Source organism: Canis aureus, chromosome 23, assembly GCF_053574225.1.
Source record: "Canis aureus isolate CA01 chromosome 23, VMU_Caureus_v.1.0, whole genome shotgun sequence".
In the NCBI taxonomy this organism is placed as follows: Eukaryota; Metazoa; Chordata; class Mammalia; order Carnivora; family Canidae; genus Canis; species Canis aureus.
Window position 1 is genome coordinate 32,947,165 of NC_135633.1, and position 15,380 is coordinate 32,962,544.

At 37.5% G+C, this 15,380-nt stretch overlaps 1 protein-coding gene across 1 annotated transcript in view; it reads right to left on the reverse strand.

The window, feature by feature from the left end:
* TENM4 (teneurin transmembrane protein 4) overlaps window positions 1-15,380 on the reverse strand; it is a 2,712,352-nt gene that overhangs the window by 1,582,358 nt on the left and 1,114,614 nt on the right. The gene's annotated exons all lie outside the window — the stretch shown is intronic.

A 15,380-nucleotide genomic window follows, 5' to 3' on the forward strand; every position in this document is an offset into this window, starting at 1 on the left:
TCTGCTTCTCCCTTTCCCTTTGTCTTCTCCCCTGTGCTCATGCTCATGCTGTCTCTCTCTCTTAAATAAATAAATAAATAAATAAATAAATAAATAAATAAATAAATAAATAAAATCTTTTAAAAAAGAGACAGTAGTATTTACTGAATGACTTTTTTCCCCGGCTTCAGTTGTGACTCTTGAACACTTTGCTGGATTTTGGTTTAGGACACAGAACAGAATTGCTCTACATGCTACAGGGGAAAATAAACTGGAGCTTGGCACTGTGAAGGAGGGAAACAGGAATGAACAGGGAAGAGAGGGAGGGGATCAGTAAAAAATAGAATCTTTAGGTGAAGGAATGTGATTCCTCTCTAAACTTTGGAGACTATTAAGCTCACGTGGTGTTAAGCATCTACAGATTCCTTGTGGAAATCAGTGAATGCTTTAGGTTTTGTGTGGATTGATGCTGAGCAAAATAGAGCCAACTTAAATGGCCAAAAGTATTAGAAGGTAAAGAGGAACATACAATTTCCTAAGATAAATGGAAGTTTGGGGGAGAGCTTGAGCTTTTCTGGGCCTAGGGATTGGTAGTATCTGAGAAGAGTCTGCCCAGATCTTTATGTGCCAGCGTCCCTGAGCTGACATTTGGGTAACATCAGGTATTTTCGCTGACTCAAGTTTGATGTAGTCGAAGCCACCTCCAGAGGATAAGGAAAGGGCTTCCAGCCACAGTTCTAGCCTAGTATGAAGACCAGACTTTGATGTGCAAGTGCCAATGCCATGTGTCACCTCTTACGGAAACTCCAAGAACAGCATTGTAAGAACTGTAAGAAACAGCCATTGACCTTCAGCTATACAGTTCTTGAGAAATATAAAAACTTTTCAAGGTTGGTTAACAGGGTAAAAAGTGAGCATACAGAGTTGAATGAGGAACTGTATTTGTATCTAAAATAAAGCAATTGGGATGTGGACTTCTTCCATATAGAGAGGCAGTGTAGAATAACAGAAGGAGCTCACATCAATGATGTATCAGCTCACCCTCCTTCTCCATGGAGACCCCGATAATGTGGAAGATGGGTACAGGCCAAGAGCAACCCTTTCTCATGCCTACTTGACTGACATGATGGTATGTTTCAGTTTGTGCAAGCATGTCCCAAAAAGTTCAGTTTGGGGCCATTTGTTGTGGGATTGGATAAGTCACTTTCTTTCCCTGGTCACAGATTTCTGAAGCGAGGGGTTGAGATAGATGATTTTAAATATCCCATTTAGCCTTATGAAACTGAGTGTAGATTTCCATTCCTCAAAACTCATTCCCTTTAGAGCTTTGACTCTCAAGGATCCAAGTAGGAGAGAACATTTTGCCCTATATTCAGCATGCCACAGGTTTGAACTTCTCAGCTGTAGCTTTCGACTGTGCTCAAATGGCCAGAAGTGAAATGCTGTGGTGTAATCATAAATTAGTGACTAATGTGACTTTAAACATTTAAGATACAATACCATGCCAGACATATTGGCTGAATATTCATTAAGCAAAACATTTTTATCTCAAAATTAAACCAGTAAAATGTTCAAAATGCTTTGAATAGTGGCTGATCTCAACCCAAATTACTGTCACAAAATATGGCTCAGTTTTCGGCTTGGTAGAACAATGCCTATGTCCTTTCTCTGACATGGATTTTTCCCCCCACTATTATGATACATCCATATCCACAATTCAAAATGAATAGCTGTTTTCTTGGTAAAGAGAGAATTTTCAAAGAATACTCTCTCCTTCATGCAAGTTTGTTCATCACAACCCCCTTCTCTGATCTTGGATTTTGAGACTTCAGCACCAAACTGAGTAATAGTACTTTTACGACATTACAAATTTTTGTCAATCAATGATGACTTTCTGAGACAAAAGTGCAAAGGGAAAGAGCATGTATTAATCATTCAATATATGCCTAGCACAACGTCTCTTTCCCAGGCATTCACTGAAATCTTCTTAAATAGGATAAGTGAGCAAACACACACATGAGAAAGGCACGCTGTTCTTTCCCAATGAATGCCCAATGCAGTCCTCCAGGATAGTGATTGTAGTACTCACACTCCAGGAGAGAAAGGTGCCTGCGCTTCTGCAGCTAGCAGGCAAACAGTGGTGAAAGAATTTAAATGGATACAAAGCTCATACTTGATGGGAGAAAAGTGGAACTTAAAGATGTTTATCTGTGTCATAGGAATAACTATATATGAATTTGCCTTTACTCTACTGGGGACGTTATATGCCTGTAGATAGTATGTTGGAGTATAAGACCACAAGGTTTAGGATCAGAGAGATAGGTTTGATTCTCATCTCACTGTGCAGTGAGCAAGTTTATTAACACCAAGGCTCAGTTTCCTTATCCACAAAGTAAGGATCATATTACCTAAAAGGGTCATTCTAAAGGTCAGGGAAAATATGTACAGAGGATCCCCATATACCCTGATGTTTTCTGGTGTTCAACAAATGGGAGCTATTATTATTACTGTCGATGCTGATTAAATGTTTCATGAATGGGAGCCTCAATTACACAAACATTTAAGCAACTTGGTAGCATTTCAACTTCTGAAAAGTGAAATAACACACATAACCTTTTGAAACCCCTAATGAGCAAATGGAAAGTGAAAGTTCTGGCACTAAAAAGTCATTACTGTAAGAGAGGTAATTATTAGTGTGAGCTGCCCAGAGTATCACTGACTTGACTTCTAATTTTGTTTGGAACAAAGGTCTTAGCAATGCATAATCAGTTAAAACCCCTAAAAGAAAACAGACTTGCCAGAGCTGCATTCATCCATCCTTTCCTTACTGCAGAAGTTAAGTTCCTTACTATGGCTCTAAAGATCTACACACACTCTTTCTGCACCTTCCAGGTGAGTTTTGCTTTGTGTTTAGCAGTCACAAAGTGAATAACAGCTCGCATAGCTTCTTGGTTTCTGTATCAGCAGCTCTCTCAATTACACACCCTGATGTTCTAGGCCTGCCTGAGTGACTGAGTGGTGTTGCTAATGGAGTTTTCTCTGCTTATCCTGTAATAATGGAAAACTGTTTTGGTTTTATTTTTCTATGTAGTGTAGCTAGTTGTCCCTCAGTCTTTCTTTACATCCACAAACACCAAAGTAAGACTGCTTGATGGTGTTGCCAATCCAAATTGGTGTGAACATGTAGACTTCAATTACATTTAAAAATTAAATAAAAATTGAATTTAAATTCCTTTGCTTGATGCTTGAGAGAAAGATGCTACGGGAGGTAGGGGAAGCAGCAAGTCTAAGGAGAATATAGTGTCTAAAGACAAAAGTCCCCAGTTCAAATTTTGGCTAAGCAAGCATCATCATCTTCCTTGTCATGATGAAAATAGCAATTATAACAACAATAACTATCATAAAAAAATAATAAGTATCTGATTTGTTCCAGGTCCAATAAAGCCATTTTAAATGTTTCATATCACTTGAATTTACAATATTAAAAGGAATATAGTATTTTTTTTTTCAGGTCAAAAATTGAGTCTCCAGTGATTATATTATGGCCTACATCTCTCAAGTTGCAAATGACAATGAGGATGCACATGGATGGTGTGACTCCAAATTCATGTTCTTTTAACTATATGATTCCATATTTCTACTCATATTCTACACCTGTGATAGTGTTTAGGTCACATGAACTCTCTAAAGCTCTGTGCTTTTATCTGTATAGTTGTTATTACTAATTGGAACACACAATTACTTGAGAATCAACTACAATAATACATAAAGACAGACATTTTCTGTTGGAATGTGCTATGTCACTAATAACTAGGCAAGTTTTATCCCTGACAAGAGATATTTTTATTTTATCACCTATCATTTTTATAGCAACAATATCTGCTACCTCCCCTCTACAGGGATTCTACCTATAAGATTGGGGACAGAACAGCTTTGCCCCCAGTTTTCCATTAGTTCCTTCCCTTTTTGCTTAGTGCAGTCATCAGATGAGTGCTGCCCAGTGGCAGATAGCAAATGGGGGGAATCCTCACTCTCAAGATTGCCAAGGATGAAGACATACACTAGAGGGTGAGTCTTCAGTTTGTCCTCATTTATGGCAAGCTCCTCAGCAAGGGGATCCCAGAAGTATCTGTAAGATGGATTGGAAATAGGCACAGAAGAATCAGTTTGAGAAAGGTGGGATGAGCTCATCACAGGACATCTGAATCAGACAAAGAATGTTCTACTTTATGTAATCTGTTCCCTAAGCACTGGAAACCACCAGTGGTTCCTCCCCACAATAGTGGATAAATCCAGTCTGCATGGGCAGCCCCGGTGGCGCAGTGGTTTGGCGCTGCCTGCAGCCTGAGGTGTGATCCTGGAGACCCGGGATCGAGTCCCCCATTGGGCTCCCTGCATGGAGCCTGCTTCTCCCTCTTCCTGTGTCTCTGCCTTTCTCTCTCTCTGTGTCTATGAATAAATAAATAAAATATTTAATAAATAAATAAATGAATAAATAAATAAATGAATGAATAAATAAATAAATAAATAAATAAATAAATAAATCCAGTCTGCAGGATTTTAGCCCTTGCAGCAAACCCTTGCGGCTTAGTCATGTCCCCTTCAGATATGCCAGCCTTAGCAGAGCAGAACACTCTCTTCAGGAGTACCTACTTTTGAGCTCGGATGCAGGAACACCCGCAGTGTAGCCGTCCCCACCCCCTGAAATGTGAATTGCAGTTCTTTATACCCCTCCTCCAAACTTTTTAAGAATTTCAGTCTTTTCCCTTCCCATCCTGCAGTTGCCAACTCCATGATACCTTAGTGTTTCCTTTGTCTTTTCAAGTCTTACTAACAGTTTTATACCTAGTTAGTGATGCTCTTATTTTAAGCAGCCTTTGCTCAAATAGCAAAAGTGAGGAATTTTAACGAGTTTGCTATTATTCATCCCCTTGATAGGAATTGATCATAGCATAAACCAATTTACCCAACTCACCATCACTTACTAACATAACCCTCAGAGAAAAGATGAACATTAAAGTTTTTAAGAGGTGTGTGTGTGTATAGAATGTAGACCTACTCCTGTCACATGACCAGTAATTATGTCCCTTGAATTTTCAAGGGTCTTGTTTCTTTTTTTTTCCTCCAACTTTACTGAGATATAACTGACAAGTTTAAGCTGTGTGACTTATTGATTTGATACACTTATATATTACAAAATGATTAACATAACACTTCCATTATGTCACATAATCACTATTCCTTTTTTTTTGTGATGAGGATGCTTAATATCTATTCTCTTAGCAACTTTCAAGTATATAATACAGTATTACCAACTATAGTCAGCATGCTACACATTAGACCCCTAGAACTAATTCATGTTCCATCTGAGAGTTGTACTCTTTGACCAACATCTCTCAACCATCCCTCTCTCCACCACCTCTAGTAATCACTATGCTAATCTCTGTTTCTCTAAGTTCAGCTTTTTTAGATTCCATATATAGGTGATATCATACATTATTTGTCTTTCTCTGACTTATGTGATATTGTAGCCGATGTTGCCATCTGATTAGAGTTTAGGAATAAGGATATTCAAAAAAGAAAGAGCAACTTCTATAAAATGTTTATATACATAAGTGAGATAGATCTGTATTCTAGAAACTGCTTTAAGTCGAGACAGTAGGAAAGCAGGTGGGGAAGTGGTGGGAAATGGACACTGAGAGGTAGAAAGGGACTTACTCTGATGCAATGCTAAGATTTTGTTCTGTCACAAGACCGGAGGAATGCAGAATATGTGAATCTTTTTTTAAAAATATTTTGAACTAATGCTCAACTTACACAAAAGTTATAAAATATCATATCAAGAGTTTGCTTGCTTCCTTCTCCCCATATCCCCTAATGTTACCATTTTACACAACCACAGTAAAATGGTCAAGAATGGGAAATTAATAGGAGTACAATATTATTAATTCAACTACAGACCTTATTCAAAACTCACTAGTTTTTCTTGTTCCAGGATCCTGCCTAGGATCTCACATTGCATTTAGTTATCTTTCTTTTATATCTTTTAGTCTACGACAGTCTCTAGGTCTTTCCTTGTTTTTCTCATTATACTGACACATTGGTGAACACTGAGCAGTTATTTTGTATAATGACCCTCAATTTGAATTTGTTTGATATTTTCTGATGACTGAAGTGAGATTGTGAATTTTTGTCAAAAATGATGTGTGTTGGGCAGCCTGGGTGGCTTAGCGGTTTAGCGCTGCCTTCAGCCCAGGGCATGATCCTGGAGACCCGGGATCGAGTCCTACCTCGGGCTCCCTGCATGGAGCCTGCTTCTCCCTCTGCCTGTGTCTCTGCCACCCCCCCCTTCTCTGTCTCATGAATAAACAAATAAAAATATTTTTAAAAATTATTAAAAAATGATGTGTGTTCTCAGTGTCCTTTCATATCAAGAGGTTCCTAATGTTGCTATAAATTATTACCAGTGAGGTTAAATTTGTTTACATGGTTAAGTTGGCATCTTCTGGATTTCTCCAACTATCTTTCTCTTTGTAGTTGGTATCTATTATGCAATACATACATTGGAATGCTGCAAATACTATTTCTTTTTTTTTTTCAAGAATTTATTATTTATTTATTTATTTATTTATTTATTTATTTATTTATTTATTTGGGAAAGGGAGAGATTGAGCAAACGAGTTGGGGGAGGAGCAGAGGGAAAGGGACAAGCAGATTCTGTCCTGAGTGCAGAGCCGGATAGGGGGTTCAATCTCACCACCCTGAGATCATGGCCTGAGCTGAAATCAAGAGTCAGATGCTTACCTGACTGAACCATCCAGGCATTCCTGCAAATCTTATTTCTATTAAAACTTTCTTCCATGAATTTGAACATCCACTGGAAGATTTTATCAACATTTATTGCTGTGGTATTTGCCTAATGCTGATTTTCTATTTTATTCCTTCCATCTGCATAAATTAATTAGAATTCCTTTGTGAGGAAGAGCTGAGCACAATAGCAATATTATCTTATAAAAGAATAATATAGAAGAATAGAATATCAGATGCTGGACTGGAAGTAGTGAGGTTAGAGGTGTATAGCTTAGTGACTAAATATATGGAGAAGCAGAAGAAGAGAGAAAGCAAGGCATGGAGGAGTCTTTTGCTTTGGGTGGCTGCTGTTATAGATACTTGAGAGGAGGAACCCAGTAAAAGGGGTTGGTCCATGGAAGCATACCCTGATCTTTAAGATGAAAATTCATTTGAAGCTTTATACTCTTTGATCTTCTTTTTAAAAATGGATTTTTAAAATTATTTATTTATTCATGAGAGACACAGAAAGAGAGGCAGAGATAGGCAGAGGGAGAAGCAGGCTCCCTGCAAGGAGCCTAATGCAGGACTCCATCCCAGGACTCTGGGATCACTCCCTGAACTGAGGGCAGATGCTCAGCCACTAAGCCAACCAGGCATCCCTATTCTTTGATCCTCTTCATGAAGTACTTCCCAGACTGAGAAAGGGGGATTCAAATATCTGTTGTAGTTATCTCTGCAAGTTGACCAAATCGAAGAGTAGATGACAACATGGTCTAAAGTACTAAATCTATATATACATGTGAGGTGTTATAATTACTGTCATGTTTATCCTGCAGACTCATCTAATGGACACAATTAAATACAAATACATGGGACAAGACCTTTCATGATGTGGCTCCTGCCCACCCTTGTGGCCTCATCTCTAGTCTTGCCTTTCCATTTCAGATCCTGTGTTTAAGTCGAATCAAACAACTGACAGTTCCATGAATATGCTGCAGCATTTCATATTTCATGCTTTTGCAAAGTTTGCTCTTTGAGCCCACCCCTAACCTTCCAACATAACTACATCCTCTGGTTGACTCCTACACTTTCTTTTTTATTCAATGTATTTATCTCCTCCTCTAAAGCTTTCCTGAAAGCCCCAGGCTACTATGAAGAGAATTTGTATATACCTCTACTATTATATTAAATACATTGCATTACAATAGTTGGTTCATGCTTTTAAACAATTTGATAATAACATTAACTTTATACTAAAGTACATAATATCTATGAATTGCTTGTTATAAGCCAATACCTGCACTATTTTATTTGTCTCCTATAATGTGGTTACTATTATTTTTACCCAATCTATAGAATAGGAAACAGACTAATAGGTAAGAGGCAACTTGACTCAGATTATTCAACTGGCAATTTTGTCCTAAGTTGCCTGTCTACCCAGGCTGTATAGCAAACCACGGGATCTAATATCCTTCTCTCAAGTCCTTGGTCTTCTAAGAGAATGGGCAGTCTTTAATCTTTCCCTTCATGCCACTGTATAAACTGGGAATTGACAATAATGGAAGAGACCAATATCTCCTAGTTTGGCATGTTGGAAGTAGAACGTGTGTGGGAGGGCACTGGCCTTATAGCGCTCATTCACCCTGAAGCCTTTACGCCTTATCAGGGTCTCAAGTAGCCATCAAATGCTCTCTAGAAAAGATGCAGTCCCTCGGTCTATTTTCCTCACATACACATTCAAGTCTATTAGGTCTGGCTTTGTTTTGTGCAACCAGCTGAGTCAGCTACATATGTGGGAAAAGCTTCTGATCAGAGTGAGCTAGTCCTCAGACACAATGGGTTCTGTGATGTCTCAGCCCTGTAGAACCGTAGCTGTTGTTTCCTGGACTTCATCCTCCCCTGCAACTGGCACTGGCCCTAATTGTGACCAATTTGGAAGTTCCAATTGCATCTGCTGTGATAAAATATGTACAGAAATAAAAAAAATAAAAAATAATAAAAAAGAAAACTCACTCTGTGTGTGTTGGGGGGGAGGGGACTTCACAGATTTCTAATGAGTACTTAAAATGAAAACATTGCTCTTCCCATCAAATAGCATTGCAATTTCCCAGGGTGCAGGTTTCTCTGCTCATAGGCATGCACACAATGGATATTTTCATTAATATGTCTCCCCACAGTTTTGTTGAGGTTACCACTTAGAAGTGAGATCTTGAATACAGTCTTTTAATAGGGCCTAAAATGGTTGGGATGATAGGGCATCTCAAATCATCATAAGATACAATTATTACCAGACTGAGGAGGCACAAAACACCAACAAAATTCTTTGAGTGTAGGGTCAATCTAGGTACTACTACTATTTCTTTTTGTCCCCACTGTGGCAGATAAGTATTTTGTATCTGGTAGATATTTAAGCACTGTTTGATAAGTCAATTGAAGAATACCCCAAATAACAACAACAACAACAACAACAAAAGTAGGAAGACAAAAAGGAAGGTTTGGAGAAGGGAAGAGATATGTCTTTAGCCATTAATATTTGTAATGCTTGAAATTTATTTACCCTATAGCCCCTCAACCTCACAAAAAATATGAAATAATTATGAAATAATTATTTTTATTTTATCAACAATGAGGACTCTAGGGCTTAGAAGACCCCTAAGGAGACCCCCCCCCCCATGTAGCTTTGAGAATCTGAGAATCTTTATTCCGTTCTAAATCAAAGTTAAAAAAAAAAAAAAGACTCCTCTTCTGCCACCCACATCCCCTAGGCAGCAGCTTCAAGCTCTCATCACACATCTAGAGTTGGATCACCTAGGCTGGATTCTGATTCCACCATATACTAGCTGTGTGGCTTTGAGTGAATTAACTAACCTTTTTAAGCCTCAGTTTCCCCATCTGGAAAATGAGATTAATAATAATATCAATTTCATAGAGTTCTTGATAAAATAAAATTTTTAAAAAGTCCTTAGAATAGCATCTGAACAGAGCTGCATTTAATAGTAATACTAATAGTCATGATATGTTCATGAAAGCATGTAATCAATACATATTACACATGTCATTTCAAATCCACACAAGAGCCATGAAAAAGAAATAAGATAACTCCTTTTCTGTAGATCAGGAAACTAGGCTCAGACAACTCAAAGGCCTTGCTCCAGCTCTAGAGCTAGTAAATGAGAATGCTAAAATTTATCCCCTTTAGTTTCTAAAAAATTTTTTTTTTATGATAGTCACAGAGAGAGAGAGAGGCAGAGACACAGGCAGAGGCAGAAGCAGGCTCCATGCACCGGGAGCCCGAAGTGGGATTTGATCCTGGGTCTCCAGGATCAAGCCCTGGGCCCAAGGCAGGTGCCAAACCGCTGCGCCACCCAGGGATCCCTATACCCTTTAGTTTCTAGATAGCATTTTATTTTACTCCCTACAACTTTTAAAATTCATTTTTATACTCTGTTTTCCCCACTAAACTATAAGCACATGAGAATAGCGACTATACCTGTTTTACTCATAATTATTTTCCCAGTACCTAAAACAGGACCTGAAATAAATTATCCTTAATAGTAAGTGAGTGAGTGAGTGAGTGAGTGAATGAATGAATGAACGAATGAATCAAAATGCAATATATGGACCACTAAGGTCATGAAGAGGAAATCCAGAGGGCTAGGATTATTCCCAAATATATCACTATTCATCAGGGTGATGTTAAGCAAGTCGGCCCATTCTCTTGATGTTTGGCTTTCTTTTCCCCCAAATAAAGATGCTAGACTAGGGACACCTAGTGGCTCAGTGGTTGAGTGTCTGCCTTTGGGTCAGGGCGTGATCCCAGGGTCCTGGGATCCAGCCCCCATCAGGCTCCCTGCAGGGAGCCTACTTCTTCCTCTGCCTGTGTCTCTGCCTCTCTATTTGTCTCTCCCATGAATTAAATAAAAATATTTTTAAAAGATTCTGGGTTAGATAATTTCTGAATTATGGATAATTTCTGAATTTCTGAAGTTTGGAAATATCCAAACTTCCTTGATTATTTGAAGAAAAGGCCATAAAATCTCAGTATGGCCATTAACTAATATGTGAAATGGTACATTCTTTTCATCTTCATTTTTCCTTTCATTATAAATAGTGTGAATCTTAGACGAAGTCACATCCCACCTCCAGAGGACTACCTAACTATCTCATCTGCTGTTTTTAGGGCATTTATTTTCAGGGTCAGAGATATTTCCTCCTCCTTCTCATCATCATCACCTCCACCATCATCATCATAGAGCACTAATAGTTGGTGAAGGCTCCTTATATGCAAAGCACCATATTAAGTATTTTATAGATGTAATCTGATTCTTTCATCAAAACCTTGGGGAAGATATTATCGTGAACCCCATCTTATAGGAGAGGTAACTGAAGCTGAAAGTTTTATAAACTTACCTAACTGCCATATAGCCGGTGAGGAGAGAAATGAGCAGTGAAACCCAGAACTGGGAAACCTTTGCTCCCAGTTACTGCTCCTCTTGCCTTTCCATACAAGACACTGGGAATTTCAAAGTAGGAATAAAATGCAGGTGAAACATGAATTAAAATATGCTTCTTGTCCAAGTCCTTCTTTATAACAAAGAGAAAAGCTTTGATGCTAAAATGATTAAATATATAATTGTTCCTCTGACGGTATGGTGTATGGCATTGTACCATTTCTTCATGAGATGCTCATGAAGGTAAATGGCATATGCTGTTAGCAATTCCATTAGCTCATGTTAAGAACTTCTATAACCCACCACTTCATAAAGGCCCGTAAGTGCTAAGGAACAGGAAAAATGCACCAGGATAATCAGAACATGAAATTATTTTTAATCACCAGAATGGTCCTTTTAATTCTCTGAAAGAATTTTTTATAACATGTAATTTAAGTAAATAAACTATAATATTTCCCTGATTTCTATACCTTCACTTTTTCACATTATGAATATCAGAATTAATGTTTGCTAAGAGCAAATAGGAGTAAAATTAAATATTTTCAATAGAAATGATAACTAAGTACTTGAATAACAGAATTGTTTGTTTAAACAAAGTAGACTAGTGTTTTATTCCATCTCAGGGATTCCAGTTCTGCCATTCTATTCTGCATTTGTTCCCAAAACAATAATTAAGAACACATATTCAGCTAAATGGAAGAATAAGGAAATCTGACTGCTTTTGTATGTCAGAAATCTAAATATAACTCACTACAGCTTTCAACATTTTCTGAACAAGCCAGACTTGCTCCTATCCCCAATACTTCGAGCCTGGTTCAAAGACTTTGAACTCTGTGCTATGCATGGGTGGGAGGATCTTTGAAAACAGCATCTCACTTGACACACTCTTATTCTTCATTAAAAACTAAACAAGTAGAACAAAACATATGCAGCTGAAAAGATCAGATGCTTTTTCTTTTGTTCTCTTTCCAGAGATAGTGGCTCCTTTCCCTGAGATCCAAGGTAACATCTTCATTCCTCCATGCTTGAGATCTCAAACTGTCAGCCAATGGAGGGATTTAACAAGTAAATACATTAAGTGTTTAAAGAAAGGAAAAAAATAGCCAAGGTCTTAAAATGGACCAGTTTTATGTAAAAAATCTGAATTTCCATTTCTCTTGGGGAAAAAAAAGCAATAAAAGAAAAGAACTGACTGTAATGGGTTGGCTGCCCCCAAATGAACAGTCACCTGAGGCTCAGAAGCAGTTGTACCTTCAGAGAGGACAGGCTCCCTAGTACTTCATGAACTTCACAGCTCCTTACTCTTTATATTTGACCCATTTCATTTATTTTGTATTTACTATAGTATATGTAAGCATTTGGGATGACACCCTTGCTCTATGATAACTATCCCCTCCTCACTATGAAAGACATGCATTTTTCCTCTGAACATGTATTTTACACTTATTTTATATGAGATTCTATTTTAAACAGTTTACAATAGCTCATTTAATGCTCACAATTATCTAATGAATAAGGAATTTATATGATCTCTACAAATCCACTACAGAAAATGAGCATAGAGAGCTTAAATAATTTGCTCAAGGTCATACAGTTACTATATCTTGAAATCAGAATTAATCTCTGCATTCCACTAACTTGAACATGATCTGTGCTAGTAAGTGCTCAATTAATGGTGGTGCTATATTTTCAACTGAAGTGTTAATATGATTAATATTAGATGTCAAAATGTTTAAAGGACAATTCATTCTGTAAAAACTCCCCCCTAAAAACCTCCTCCCCCTAAAAAAAAAAAAAAAAACAAAGGAAAAAAAAACATTCAGGGCCCTTGAATCCTTTGACTTGATTGGAATACATAAGAAGAGTGGAAGAGCCTTACCTGGATTGGTATTGGGTGTGGGGGTGCTATCTCCTTTATTTCAAGCATAGAGCATGGATAGGATGACTATGACCTTGCTGTGTGTGTTCCTGAATTGGGATCTTACTCTTGCCTGGGATAGCTAATAGGCAAGAACCTGGTTGACTGTTTGCTTCAGAGTGGATACAAAAGAGTACTGCTATATTGGGCTCGCCTTGCAAGTCCCAAATTAATCAAGACAAAGGATATACAAGTGTTTACTATGGTTCAGATGTGGATCACAGAGGACGGAATTCTGAAGCAAGAGTTATCTTGAGGTCCATTTAATAGGCCTACAGAAAGGGCAGAAGAGATTTCCACCCCTAGACACTGCACTTGAGTGTGGCTGACAAGTCCTGAGTTAAAAAGTGCCAAATCATCATCAGGAAGAGGGATGCTTCTGCCTGGGTTAAGTGAACTGCAGTAGAAAAATCTTCACAAATGGAAATCTCTGAAGTATCACAAAACTGTCCATGAGAAAATGCATGTCTTATAAATATCTGTATGTCTGAAGACTATGAGGTCAAATTAAGAAACTAGGAATTGAAGTAAAATTTCTCTTCATCATCCTCGACGGTCAGAAACTAGTTAGCAAGCTGGGTGGTGAAATAAATGAGCCAGCCATATCATTACTTCCAACTGCCAGCTTCCTCCACCTAAAGTAAGTTGAAGACAAGATTTCATTCTGAATTAAGCACAAACTTTGCTAAAAATCTTGTATTGGACTTACACTGTATTTGTAACTTGTGACTTTATAACTTTCTGATACCTGATTGTGAGCAGAAGAGTCATGAGACTTTTGAGTTTTTACCCAGTAATGTGAGAAAACATAATTCCCACTGAGTAACTTTTGTAGGAATGATAAGAAATGCAAAGAATTTTAATTGTTATAAATTGGTTTCTTCCACATCAAAGTTATAAAAATGGTGATGATGTTGATGATAGTGATGATGATGACACTGATCTGATTATTCTAGGGGACACAGCTTGTGTTAGTATGATTAAGGACAAGAGCTCTGGATACTCCTTTTCTGTTATTTACTATCTGGCATTGAGTAGAATATGGAACACCTCCAAGTCTTTGTTTTCTCTTCTATAAAATGGTTCCGTTTATAAAAAGCCTTAAATATTATATAGAGTACTTAACATGATAATGCATATAAAGTACTTAATATAGGACTTGAATGTATTAAGCATTCAACAATAGAACCTGGTTAGCTACTGCAGTAATGATGATTTCTGAATGAGTAGATGAAGGCTTCACACCGACAGCTCTGCACATCGGTCGTTTCTCTAGTAACTCAGCTTTGTCTCAGCCCTGACTTCATCTTTCTCTGATCATGTATTTATGTATCCATCTAATGTATTTGAAGATTTCAACATCTGAATTTTGGGAGGTGACATGACTCAGTACATAGCACTGTTCAATGGGGGATTCAGTGGAGATGTGGAAATGAAAGACAATCATAATCCTCAAGGTGTTTACAGGTGAGGTAGACCCAAGAAAAAATATTTTATTTGCTGGTGTGATGAGATATGCAAAATGTTTGCAGGTGGATTGTGGTAACTACTCTACTAGGGATGCCATCAAGACACCAAAGCCTGTTAAATAAATGCTATCACTGCAACTTAGAATTATTAGTTATAGATCAAACTGTACTTGTGTGCAGAGTATTTGCTTCATGTATTATAGTGCTATTAGATTTAATTCTACAAAGAAGCCATACAGACCTGCATTATGATTATATTCCTTTTACAAACAAAGCAAGTGAGGCTGGGAGGTTTGAAACTTGCTTTAGATTACTAGCAATAAGTGACAGAGTTCTTAACCAATTTTTAAAAGTACAAGCTTTTCTACCTTAGGCCAATGGGAATAACAACAAATTTTGGATGATGCTTTGTGGAACACTGATTAAAGTCTGGTCTGAATCTGAGACGAGGATCAGAGAGAAAAACTTAAGGGCTATGCCTTTGGAGCCAATGTTTCAATCTAGGAAGTAGTGTAAGATAAATAATATTTTTAATGCTCATGTAATTTCTGCTCAAGTTATACATAAGCATTTGGCCAATGACATAAAATATAGCTGTTAACTTCTTATAGTTACATTAGAATCACAGGGAGGGTTTTGATGCTCTACAACTTTCCTGACCATTCCATAAGAAACATTTTCTTGTGTTTTGTTTTGTTTTGTTTTGTTTTTGGTCAGGTTTTACCATAAAAAACAATTTAATAAACCAAATATTCCTGTTGAAATATTTTA